This window comes from Dipteris shenzhenensis, chromosome 12, assembly GCF_047967505.1.
Source record: "Dipteris shenzhenensis isolate YYH24624 ecotype China chromosome 12, Dip_SZ_1.0, whole genome shotgun sequence".
NCBI classification, from domain to species: Eukaryota; Viridiplantae; Streptophyta; class Polypodiopsida; order Gleicheniales; family Dipteridaceae; genus Dipteris; species Dipteris shenzhenensis.
The window spans coordinates 13,652,935-13,665,120 of NC_141607.1; positions in this window are offsets into that span (position 1 = coordinate 13,652,935).

Consider the following 12,186-nt stretch of genomic DNA (forward strand, 5'->3'; position numbering starts at 1 on the left):
TTGCTAAACCCATTTGCTAGGTAGACTAGGGCAACGCTAGAGCCTCAAATGCGGGCCCAACCATAGATATCACAAGCAATACTCAGGGAACCAAGTCCCACAATACCTAATGGCAATCAACCCCATTATACAAATTTTTTGATGATAGGCAGTCCCATGGAGATGGATTTGGACCCAAAATCTAATAAGGGTCCCAAATGCTAGAACAAAGGAAGCAGAGGAGCAACATCAAAGGCCCACAATTAAGACCCTCCACCTTGAAAGCCCCTATGATTCCTTCTTGGCAACAAAACATGGGAGATATTCCCTACCCAAAAAATTTCCCCTTGTAGGCCTATGCCTATAAGGAACATACCATTCCCTAGAGGACCTCCAGTCCATCCGGTTAGGCCCAACCAAACCCTAGACGACCTCCAGTCCATCTGGTTAGGCCCAACCAAACCCAAGTCACAATGCAAATGTCTAGCGAGTCTGGATCCTCCCATCCCAACCTTATGTAGTCCTTATGGATGAAACTATGAGAATCCTAGTGCAAGTGCTAGGAAGGAGGGCCACCACTCCACCACCAATGTTTCTAGGAAGGGATACCAACCCCTCAAGGAGAAAGCATGTCACAATCTTCAAGCTTATCACCAAGTGTGTAGGAGAAGGAGACCCAGTCTCTTATGTTGAAAGATTTGAACAAATCTGTGAGACCTTTGGTAATATCGAGGATCTAGACAAGGTCAATGCTTTTGGATTAAGCCTTGATGGCAAGGCTGGACAATGGTTCATATCCTTAAACCTTGAGGAGAAAAAAAATTGGGACACGTTGCGTAAATCTTTCATTGTGGGGTTTGTTGCCCCTAGTGGTCCCAAGTGGAGCTCGATTAACCAGCTTTATGAGGTGAGGCAAAAGGAGACCGAGTCCTTAAGAGGCTATCTTGCCATGATTAAACATATCAACTTGCAATGTGAACCCCATGAGAGGATGAGTGATGCGCAGCTTATGCCACGCTTCCTCATAGGGCTAGGGGATGCTAAGTTGCATGATCGTTTGTTTGCTATGAATCCCACATCGTTTGAGCTGTGTAGTAGACAATGACACGCCTAGGGGATAACATGAGGGAGAAGCCCCAAAAGGATAAATCCTTAGCTTCCTCTGATATGTCCCAAATGACAAAGGATTCAACCTCTGAAGCAACTAAGGATGCAAGCATGATGCCCGAGATGCTAAACATGGAAGAGTTGGCCATCGATCTATCTAATGAGTTGGGCCAACAATGGAAGGCAAAAACATTGAAAGAGGCTCCTAACAACCCTCATCTATTTCCACAAAGAGATAAAGTATGCTGTGGAGTATGCAATGGAAACCATCCCACTAGTGAGTGCCCTCATCATAGAGCAAGGCTAGCACTCTGCTGTGCCCATTGTGTTTGTTGGGAAAATCATGACATGTCCCGATATCATTATCCTAGGTTGATTCCTCAATCCCTCTATACACAAAGGCCACAACTAACATTGCTTACACTACCCAATCTATCCAATGAGTCTCAATGGTAATACAAGGATCCACATAAGCCAATCAAGGGCAACTTAAGGCTCAAAATATTTAATTACCCTGCTAGTACTAGGACCTCAACCACCACCACCACGAATTACTCCCTTGAATCAAGTATTGGTGGAAGAGCTACCTAGTGATTGGGGTGACCTTGAACCTACCTTTAGTGGAAACAACTAACCCTAATATGGTGAGAATGCAAATCGGTCCAACATTATAAGTCACTGCATTATACAAGATGACCAATATGTTCCGATCTACCAAACGGAACCGATTTCTCAAACAATGGGAGATATGAACAACTTAACCAAGATACAACCCATTCAATGCCATGTGTGTCAAGGGCCACACCCAGCCAATGACTATCCATATAAGGGGCAATCTAATCAGCTAATCACATGTGCACTAGCATCAAATACACCACCACCATTGTGCACTTGGTGTGGTGTGGACCATGTTTTAAAGGATTGCTTGATGAGAAGGCCATCTAAGTCCACAAGCCTTAACTTCTTAAGTGTTGAAAGAGGCCAAGTGTCATTAGTATCCTTGAATGTAATCATGAGGTTGCAAGCTAAAGCCCTTAATATAAAGAGCTTTGCAAACAAGCCAAAAAGGGATAAAGCTAGCATGTTACATCCTAGGGAGGCAACTGAATCAACATGAATAAGTAGCAAGGGTCCAATGAAGATTGGGAAGGGACACAAGAAAGTCATCATCCAAGATGGGTCGGATGAAGACATGGCCTCGCTAGCAACATCATCTTCTTCTAGTGGCACCTTCTCAAATGGTAGCAACAACAAGCACCTACATAAGGCAAAGGAGGGAGCGATAAGGATCTCATCCCATGGCCAAGCCGCAATGCCCAAGGGTCACGGTGAATATCCCAACCCATGGTGTGGGGGTTAAAGGCCACTGTACCTTAACCTCGGTTATGTACAATACTCAAACACACATATATATGGATGACATAGAAGATTAGGGTGTGTTCTGCACCCACCAAAAACTGGTGTGACTCTCTCTTGTAGCTCTCCCTTTCTCTCACCTTCTTCCATTCTGCTTCTGTTGTTGAGATCTCTCAACTAGTATCAGAGTGCGGGTGACCTCAAAGTCTGTTGCTACATCTCTGTGGGAAGAAGGAGAAGCTTCGTTGGGTGTCTTTACCTGCATCCATATGTGCAAAGATCTTGTAGAAACCTTTGGAAAGTTCTCTGAGTGGCTAGATCCTAAGTCTAGGAAATGCATCTTTCAGGGTTATGGCGAAAGTGGAGAGATGGGCTATCGTCTCTGGGATCCAGAAGCAAAGAAAATCATATGAAGCCATGATGTGGTCTTCAATGAGAAGAAGATGCATAAGACACCCATGAGGGATGTGGAAATGAGGAGAATCACTTTCCAGGATGTGAATCCACCTGCATATGTTGATAGACAGCAAGTCATCCATGCACCAAATGTGCAGGAAATGGTGCCACCAAGTACTCCCATAGGTACATAATCAAGGGCAGATGATGGATAATCTATTAGCCAAATGTGGTTCATATGCAGGTGGGATAGCAAGCTGAAATGCCCTTGAGAAGAACATCTAGAGTGTCTAGACCACCTGAGAGATTTGTTCCAGGGGTAGACTATGTGATGCTTACTCATTGCAGGGAGCCTTCTTGCTATAGAGAGGCTATGATGTGCAAGGATCAGTGCAAGTGGGAGTATGCTATGCAATTAGAGATGAGTTCACTCATAAAGAATAAGACTTGGGACTTGGTTTCTTTGCCACATGGAAAGAAAGCATTGCCATGTAAATGGGTCTACAAGATGAAGGTCACATGTGATGATGTGCCTAAGTATAAGGCCCATTTGGTTGCTAAAGGGTTCAAGCAAGAAAAGGGTGTGGACTTTGATGAGATATTCTCTCCAGTTGTGAAGATGACCACAATTAGATGTGTACTTAGATTTGTGGCAACAATAGAGGATATAGAGCTTATGCAGATGGATGTCAAGACAACTTTCTTGCATGGGGATTTGCTGAGCAAATTTACATGGTACAACCGAAAGGCTTTGAAGAAAAGGGCAAAAAGCTTTGGTTTGCAAGCTGAAAAAGAGTCTCTATGGCCTTAAGCAAGCACCTAGAGAATGGTATCACAAGCTTTTAGTCCTAGGGTTTCAGAAGAAGTGAGATTGATCCCTGCCTCTACACTAAAAGGGCTAAGGATAATAGCCTGATACTCTTGGCACTTTATGTGAATGATATGTTATTGGCTAGCAAGAACACTTACGAGCTTGATGCATTGAAGGCCAAGTTGCATGAGGCCTTTGACATGAAGGATTTGGGACTTGCACGTCATATTCTATTTGATTTACACTTCACCTTGTATACACATTTATATCCTATTGTATTCTTACCCTCGGGTAGTTTCCAAGTATCATTCTTGACCAATGCACCCATATCTTCATTCATGGCTTCTCTCCAATTTGAATTTTTTATTGCTTCATCAAAGAAAGTGGGTTCCACATGTCGCATCATTGTAGTCATATATGAATAATACATCCTCATGTATCCATTGTATGTCAATCTATCAATGGATACTTAACCTTGTTAAATTTTCTCAATGGTTGTGCTCTTGACAGCTCTGGTCTAGCATGTGGTGGTGCATACTTTGTTGCATGTCTAGTACCATGGAGGTAGCATGACTTCTAACTTGCTCTAGTCACTTTCTTCAACCACACTTTCTTCTTCTTAACTCTTATCAACATATATCTTTTTCTTCCTTTTGCCCACTTGCTTATTTATCTTGAGTTTTCTACTCCAAGGGTTAACATTATCCACACTTTCTTCATTCTGAGATGGCATGACTTAGCCTTACTTGATGGATGCATGCATCTTTAACCATAATTACTTTGGGATGGTACCAAGACTCATACTCACTAAATTTGACATGTCGGCTGATATGCACTTGCCTTGTGGTGGTATCATAGTATTTATACCCTTCCACTCCAAGGGTTAACACTTTCTTCATGTTGAGATGGGATTGACATAGCCTCACATGATAGAACAATTTGTTGTAATTCAACATTATCTTCCTATGGCATGCATGCATATTCAACCATAATTGCCTTGGGCTGGCAGCACTAAATTCGACATCTTAGTTTGCCTTGTGATAGGATCAAAGCATTTATACACTTTCCTTTCTGTGGGATATCCAAGAAGTATGCACTTTACCGCTCTTGGTTCCATCCTCTTTCTCACCTCATTAGGCACAGGCACATTAGAAACGTAGCCAAACACTTTCAAGTAAGCCGAGTTGGCTTGTACCCATAATGCTTCTCATAAGTAGTAATGCCATGTGTAGCAACTGTAGGTGTTCTATTTATGTCTAACAGCTATATGTACTACCTTTGCCCAATATGTCAAAGGCATATGCATCTCATCCATCATTGCTCTAGCGGCATCTACAATCACCCTATTCTTTCTTTTTGCTACTCCATTTTGATGTGGAGTATACATGCATGCAATTTTCCTTCTTATGCCTTGATCATACAAGTAGTCATCAAACTCATAGGAGATATATTCACCACCATTATCCATGTGAAGACATTTTATGTAACATTCAAGCTCTTTTTCAACCATCTTCTTATACTCATGAAACACCTTGATTGCATCACTTTTGCCCTTCAAAACATGAACCCATGCATGCGGTTGAAATCATCAATGAAAGTAATGTCATACCATGCACCATTGGTGTCACATTATTAGTGGGTCCCCAAACATCTGAATGGACAATTTTCAAAGCTCTCCTACTCTTTGCAAATGTGAGATGTGCTGAACACACATAACTAAAATCTAAATGGCCAAAAATAGATAGTTCTTTGACAAGCTCCTTCCTCTACATGCCTTTTAGCCTTTTATAATTGACATGTGCAAGTATATTATGCCAAAGTTCAGTTTCTTCATATTGTTTATGGCCACTCTTAACAAATGTAACTTGTTGTATACAAGGTTTTCCTACATCAAATGCAAACGATATCCTTTTCTTGTGACCTTTAGCAACCACTTTCCATCATTGCTATTATGGAAATATTTCCACAAAGCATCCATAACTTGGTGAACCTTGATCAACCATTTGACCCACAGATGAAAGATTTGGTGGCAACATACAACACACCACCCAAAGCATTTTGTACACAATTCTTATCAACTAAAGGAATATTTTCAATATGTATGATCTTATGCATTGTGTCATCATCCATAGCTACATACTCATCCGTATGCATCTCATCTTTGTGAGTGAACCATTCACCATGATAAGTCATATGATTGATGGCACCCAAGTTTAAAAACTAACCAGCAATATGTGATTGTTTTGACATGCTTTTATTAGCATGCTCCATTCCATAGACATGACCAACGAGTCTATGCTTGTACGCATGGTCTCTTTGACCAACATAATTATTGTATTCGTGCTTTCCATCTCTACCTCTGTGGCTATGGCACAACCACGGCCTAGGAATCTCCCCCTACCTCTATGCATATTTCCATCACCTCTAGGCATATACTCACCTATATTTACATGATATCCATGAGCATGAGACTCACCTCCACAACCTATGGAGTAGCTACTCCTGCCTCTGGGACCACCTCTACCTCTTCTATAGTAGAATACAATATCTCTTTTACCACTACTAGAACTCCTGAGTCCTAGTTTCACTTCCTTTTTCATGCATAAAGATACTGACTCTTCAAAATCCGGCATAGAACTTCTCACTGAAATGGAGGTATCCAATGATTGTACGATGGTCCTAATCCATTTAGAGTGATTTAAACTATATCATTATCATCAACATTTCAATTTATATTACCTGAATCCTCTGTGATATGTTCTCTTTCAACAACGTAATTTGAAATATTTGTATTGCCTCTCCATATTCCATGGAGCCTTTGCCTCAGCTATATTTCTCTAGCCCCTGTGCTAGTACCATACATTTTCTAAATTATGTTCTAGGTCTCTTTTAGAGTGTTGACCTTCTTGATATGTGGAATAAGAATTTTTGAAATACAAATGGATATCCAATGCAACACTTTCTTGGACTTCTCAATCCAAGTCCTATATGCCTTTCTTATGTTCCTCTGATGCCTCGTCATTAGGCAATTTAAGGCATTCATCATCTCTCATTATTAGATCCCATACTTCTTTACCCATGAGAATTTGTTCCATGTGGTGGGACCATACACTATAATTGTCCTTGGCAAGCTTGTCACCCACAATCCAAGTAATCTATGTACTCTCATTTCTCAAGAGCTTAGGCTATTGTATTTGGTTACAATGCAACCTTCTACAATGGGGTTTCAAGATAGAGTAGAGAAAGAGAAGCATAGGTTGCACTCTTAGGTTTTTAAAGATAAAAAAAGGTCTCAAGGTGAGTATTCAACACGGGAACATGGCTCAAGCTATAAACTTGCATCCTAGAAATTGAGCTTTATTTCCTTCACATTGTACGTATATTTTAATGCATCATAACACTACATTGTTATTTACTTGTTGTTGGGAAGCATTCTTTCCTTCACATTGTATGCATATGTATGCATCATAACTCTATATTGTTCTTTACTTTGTGAAGCATGCTTTCCCTTGCATTGTATTCATCATAAGACTATGTTGTTCTTTACTTTTACTCCATCATTTTTGCATTATATCACTTTGTTTGTCCATTCTGGTGTGTATGTGAGTGCACAAGAGAGCTGCCCATATTAACATGTGTAGGGAAGAGAGAGAGAGAGAGAGAGATTTGTGTGTGTGTAAGTGCACGCATGTGTGTGTGTGTGTGTGTGAGAGAGAGAGAGAGAGAGAGAGAGAGAGAGAGAGAGAGATCGATCTTGCTTATCATTGCTTGGTTTTTGTCTCGTTTTTGTGTAGACATGTTTCCTTCCACTAAAGTCAAAATCCAACTCTTGGGGCATCTCACATGAACATTTTAAGCTTTCTATTAAGACATTAGGGAGTTAATGGTCTTAGAGTGAAGTCTTGTCTCCTTAACAAAGCCTAGGACTTACTTTTAGAGATTTCTAGAATGCATTCTACCAAGTACCTTAAAGAGAAGGTGCATATGAAAGCCTCTAAGTGCTTCCTCTTCCTAGTGTTGATAGTCCAGATTGACCTCTTCTTGATCCATGCAATGAGATGAAGATGAGGTTAGATACTCAATCGTCATTTAAGTTTACTTGGTAATTGCTAGTTCTTTAGAGGCTCCAATCAATACAACATGGGAATGTTAGCAAGGAAAAGCTTACCTATTAAGAGAAATGTTAAAAAAAAAGAAAAGAGACAGATACTACAAATAGTAATAGAGAATCAAAGTCCAAGCATCAACTTAAACCATGCATCTCTCAATACTCACTCATCCAAAAAAAGTGGACATAAAATGTAATAGGTGGAGACTCCAATGTTCACCTCAATGTCTCTCTCCTACCTCCTCTAATGTCCACTTTTAAGTGGTTTGCCCCTAATAAATGCCAATATTTCTTTCCTATGTCCTAAATCCACCAACCTCTAATTCTATTCCTAACTAATGGTCAAAAAGTCATGTGCTGAGAATATTTTTCTTCGTAATGTTTCTTCCATCCTATTGCAGGAGGAAGCACATGATTTGCAATTGCCTTTCATCGATCAAGAATTCAAAGTGGTCTTGTCTAAGTTGGGCCACTGCAAATCTTTGGGTTGGGTGGCCTCATGGTTGAGTATTTTATTGAGTTTGTGGATCAGCTTAGCCCTGTTCTATTACACATGATTAATCATGCTTGGGTTTTTGGTTGTATGCCTTCGTCATTGAAAAGGGCGTTTGATTCCCAAAAGGTCTTTATGCCAACGTTTATTTAGGTTGGTGACCCATCATGCCTGTGGTGTATAAGCTCATTTTTGAAAATGCTTGTCTTGCGCATTTCGCATCGCTTGTTCATGGGCTTTCACCCTTCTTAATATGGTTTTGTGCCACAAAGATAGATCATGGACAAGATTGCGAATGCTTATATTGGCATTGAATATGCCAAATAGACCCATGAGGATGTCTTGATCAAGCAGATGGATATTTAAAAAGCCTTTGATATTGTCAGATGGAATTTTATTACAGATGTCATGAGACGGTTGGGCTTTGGTCCTAAGATGCGAAATGTTGCTTATAGGTTTTATGAAGATAGCACAACTTCTTGTTTATTTCTGATTCCCTCTCTTCATCATCACTAGGCTTCTTCATGCCCCTCTTTTTGCAATTGCTACAAATCCATTTTTGATGCATATGAATGCTTGTTTCGCAACAAGGATGCTTGCATGGTATTGACTTTTTAAGAGGCACACCATTTTCTTGCATGGTATTGACTTTCTAGGAGGCACACCATATGGATGCTTGTTTCACAAGGATGTTTGCATGGTATTGACTTTCCAAGAGGTAGGGCCTTTTTCTTTCTGCAAAACTCAAAAACAAATGTTTGATATCTTATGGAGGCCTTGGATCTTTTGGGTCTCACAATTGGGATAAAAGTTAATTTTGCTAAATCAACCTCTTCATGAGTGTGATTGGCATCATCTTTTGTGGTCAAGCCTCTTGCTTCCTCTTGATTACGTGGTGCACCATCTGGGTTGTTTGCCATGTGCATGAATTGTATCTAACATGTGCTTTAGGTGCACAGGACTAGCTCAAGAAGCTTGGGGAGGCTTGGAGCTAGGTAGGTAGTCCTCAAGTTGAGTTGGAAGGGTACAGATGGATAAGGGTTTGAATTAGAGTTTTTCCTATTTTTAGGAAAGTTAGATTGCACCTATATAAGGAACCCAAGGGTTCAGTTTTCAATGGTGCAAGTTAGAGCAATCTTAGCACTTCCTTGTCGGTCTGCTTCCTAGCGTAGCTCAAGATCCAACAGTTAATCCAAGGCCCATGGGGCATCACCTAACCTAAGTAGCTCTCCACTGTGATGGTGTTGGCATCCCTCCTAGGGACCTTTTGTAATCATGGTGCAATTGCGAAATATATTGACAACTTTTTATGATGTGTTCCAATGTGTCTTGATGCCACTTTCTGAGAGTGCTCTCAACGGAAGCAAGAACGAAAGAAGGAGAGAGAGAGAGAGAGGGAGACAGAGAGCCACACAAGTTTTGGTGGGTGCAGAACCACCCTAATCTTCTTTTTCATTCATTTATATATGTGTTTGAGTATTGTACATAACCGAGGTTAAGGCACAGTGACCTTTAACCCCCACAACCTCCCACTTAAAGGACAATGTGCCTTTAAGGGAGAATAACTAGTGAGCATACTATCCAATGCCCATCAATACACGACAATACTCAAACCGCTGTGACTAGGTAGACTCTTCGTCAGCATATCTGCAGGGTTATCATCTGTATGAACCTTGACAAGCTCTATGCGCTTGTCCTCAAGTACCTCCCTGATGAAATGGTACCTGACCTCAATGTGTTTGGTCTTTGCATGAAAGACCGGATTCTGTGCTAGCTGAATAGCACTCATGGAATCACTATGCAATGTCGGTACACCTGTATGAATCCCCAAATCTCCCACTAGCCGATCAAGCCATATAGCCTCCTTGCAACCCTCTGTGGCTGCAACATACTCAGCCTCTGTGGTAGACAAAGCAATGCACTTCTGTGCACGAGACATCCACGACACTGCACCACCTGCAAAGGTGAACACATAACCAGAAGTGGATCTCCTACTATCAACATGCCCTGCACAGTCTGAATCTGTGTACCCAAGTACACGCATGTCTCCTTTACCAAAGCAAATGCACATCTCCTTGGTACCCTTCATGTACCTCATGATGCACTTAACTGCCTCCCAATGCCTCTTTCCTGGATTAGCCATATAGTGGCTAACAACTCCCACTGCAAATGCAATGTCTGGTCTAGTAGCTATCATAGCATACATAAGACTCCCAACCGCTGATGCATGAGGAACCTTGGCCATCATGGCCCTCTCCTCATCTGATTTGGGACTATCTGTATGACTCAGTTTCACATATGGAGGCAATGGAGTACTCACTGCCTTCCCCCCCTCCATATTGAAATGCTGCAATACTTTTGTAACATACTCTTTTTGTGAAAGCCAAAGGAGTTTCCTACTCCGATCACGCGTGATGCGCATACCAAGAATATGACCTGCAAATCCCAAATCCTTCATATCAAAGGCCTCATGCAACTTGGCCTTTAATGCATCTAGCTCATAAGTATTCTTGCTAGCTAATAGCATATCATCCACATATAGTGCCAGGATTATCAGGCTACTATCCTTAGTCCTTTTAGTGTAGAGGCAGTGATCAATTTCACTCCTTCTAAAACCCTGGGACTGAATGAAAGCATCAAACTTCTGATACCATTCTCTAGGTGCTTGCTTAAGACCATAGAGACTCTTCTTTAGCTTGCAAACTAAATGCTCTCTGCCCTTTTCTTCAAAGCCTTCCGGCTACACCATGTAAATTTCCTCATGCAAATCCCCATGCAAGAAAGCTGTCTTGACATCCATTTGCATAAGCTCCATATCCTCTACTACCACTAGTCCAAGCATGCATCTAAGTGTGGTCATCTTCACAACCGGAGAGGTCAAAGTCCACACCCTTCTCTTGCTTGAACCCTTTAGCAACCAAAGGGGCCTTGTACCTAGGCACATCATCACCTGTGACCTTCATTTTGTAGACCCATTTACATGGCAATGCTTTCTTTCCATGTGGCAAAGAAACCAAGTCCCAAGTCTTATTCTTCATAAGTGAACTCATCTCTGATTGCATAGCATACTCCCACTTGCGTTGATCCTCACGCATCATAGCCTCTCTGTAGCAAGAAGGCTCCCCGCAATCAGTAAGCATCACATAGTCTACCCCTGGAACAAACCTATCAGGTGGTCTAGACACTCTAGATGATCTTCTCAAAGGCATTTCAGCTTGCTGTCCCACTTGCATTATCAGCCACATTTGGCTCATCATTTCCACCAATACATGATCCATCATCTACCCTTGATTGTATAGCTATGGGAGTACTTGGTTGTACCATTTCTTGCACATTTGGTGCATGGACAGCTTGCTGTCTATCAACATATGCAGGTGGATTCACATCCTGGAAAGTGATTCTCCTCATTTCCACATCCCTCATGGGTGCCTTATGCATCTTCTTCTCATTGAAGACCACATCATGGCTGCGTATGATCTTCTTTGCTTCTGGATCCCAGAGACGATAGCCCATCTCTCCACTTTCACCATAACCCAGAACGATGCATTTCCTAGACTTAGGATCTAGCTTCTTTCAAGCTCTTTTGGCACATGTGCATATGCCTCACACCTAAATATATGCAAATGAGAGTAAGAGGGCTTCTTGCCACTCCATGCCTCTTCAGGAATACCACCATCCAAACTCTTACTATGTGATCTATTGATCACATGCACTGCAGTCTTCATTGCCTCAGCCCAAAAACCACTAGAAAGACTTGCATTGGAAAGCATGCATTGCAACCTTTCTTGAATGGTACGGTTCATCTTTTCTGCAACTGGATTTTGCTCTGGAGTACGAGGGGATGTGAGCTCCCTCTTAATCCCACGTGTATCACAAAAATGCTGAAAGTCATGAGAGAGATACTCTCCACCATTGTCAGTCCGTAGGCATTTAAGC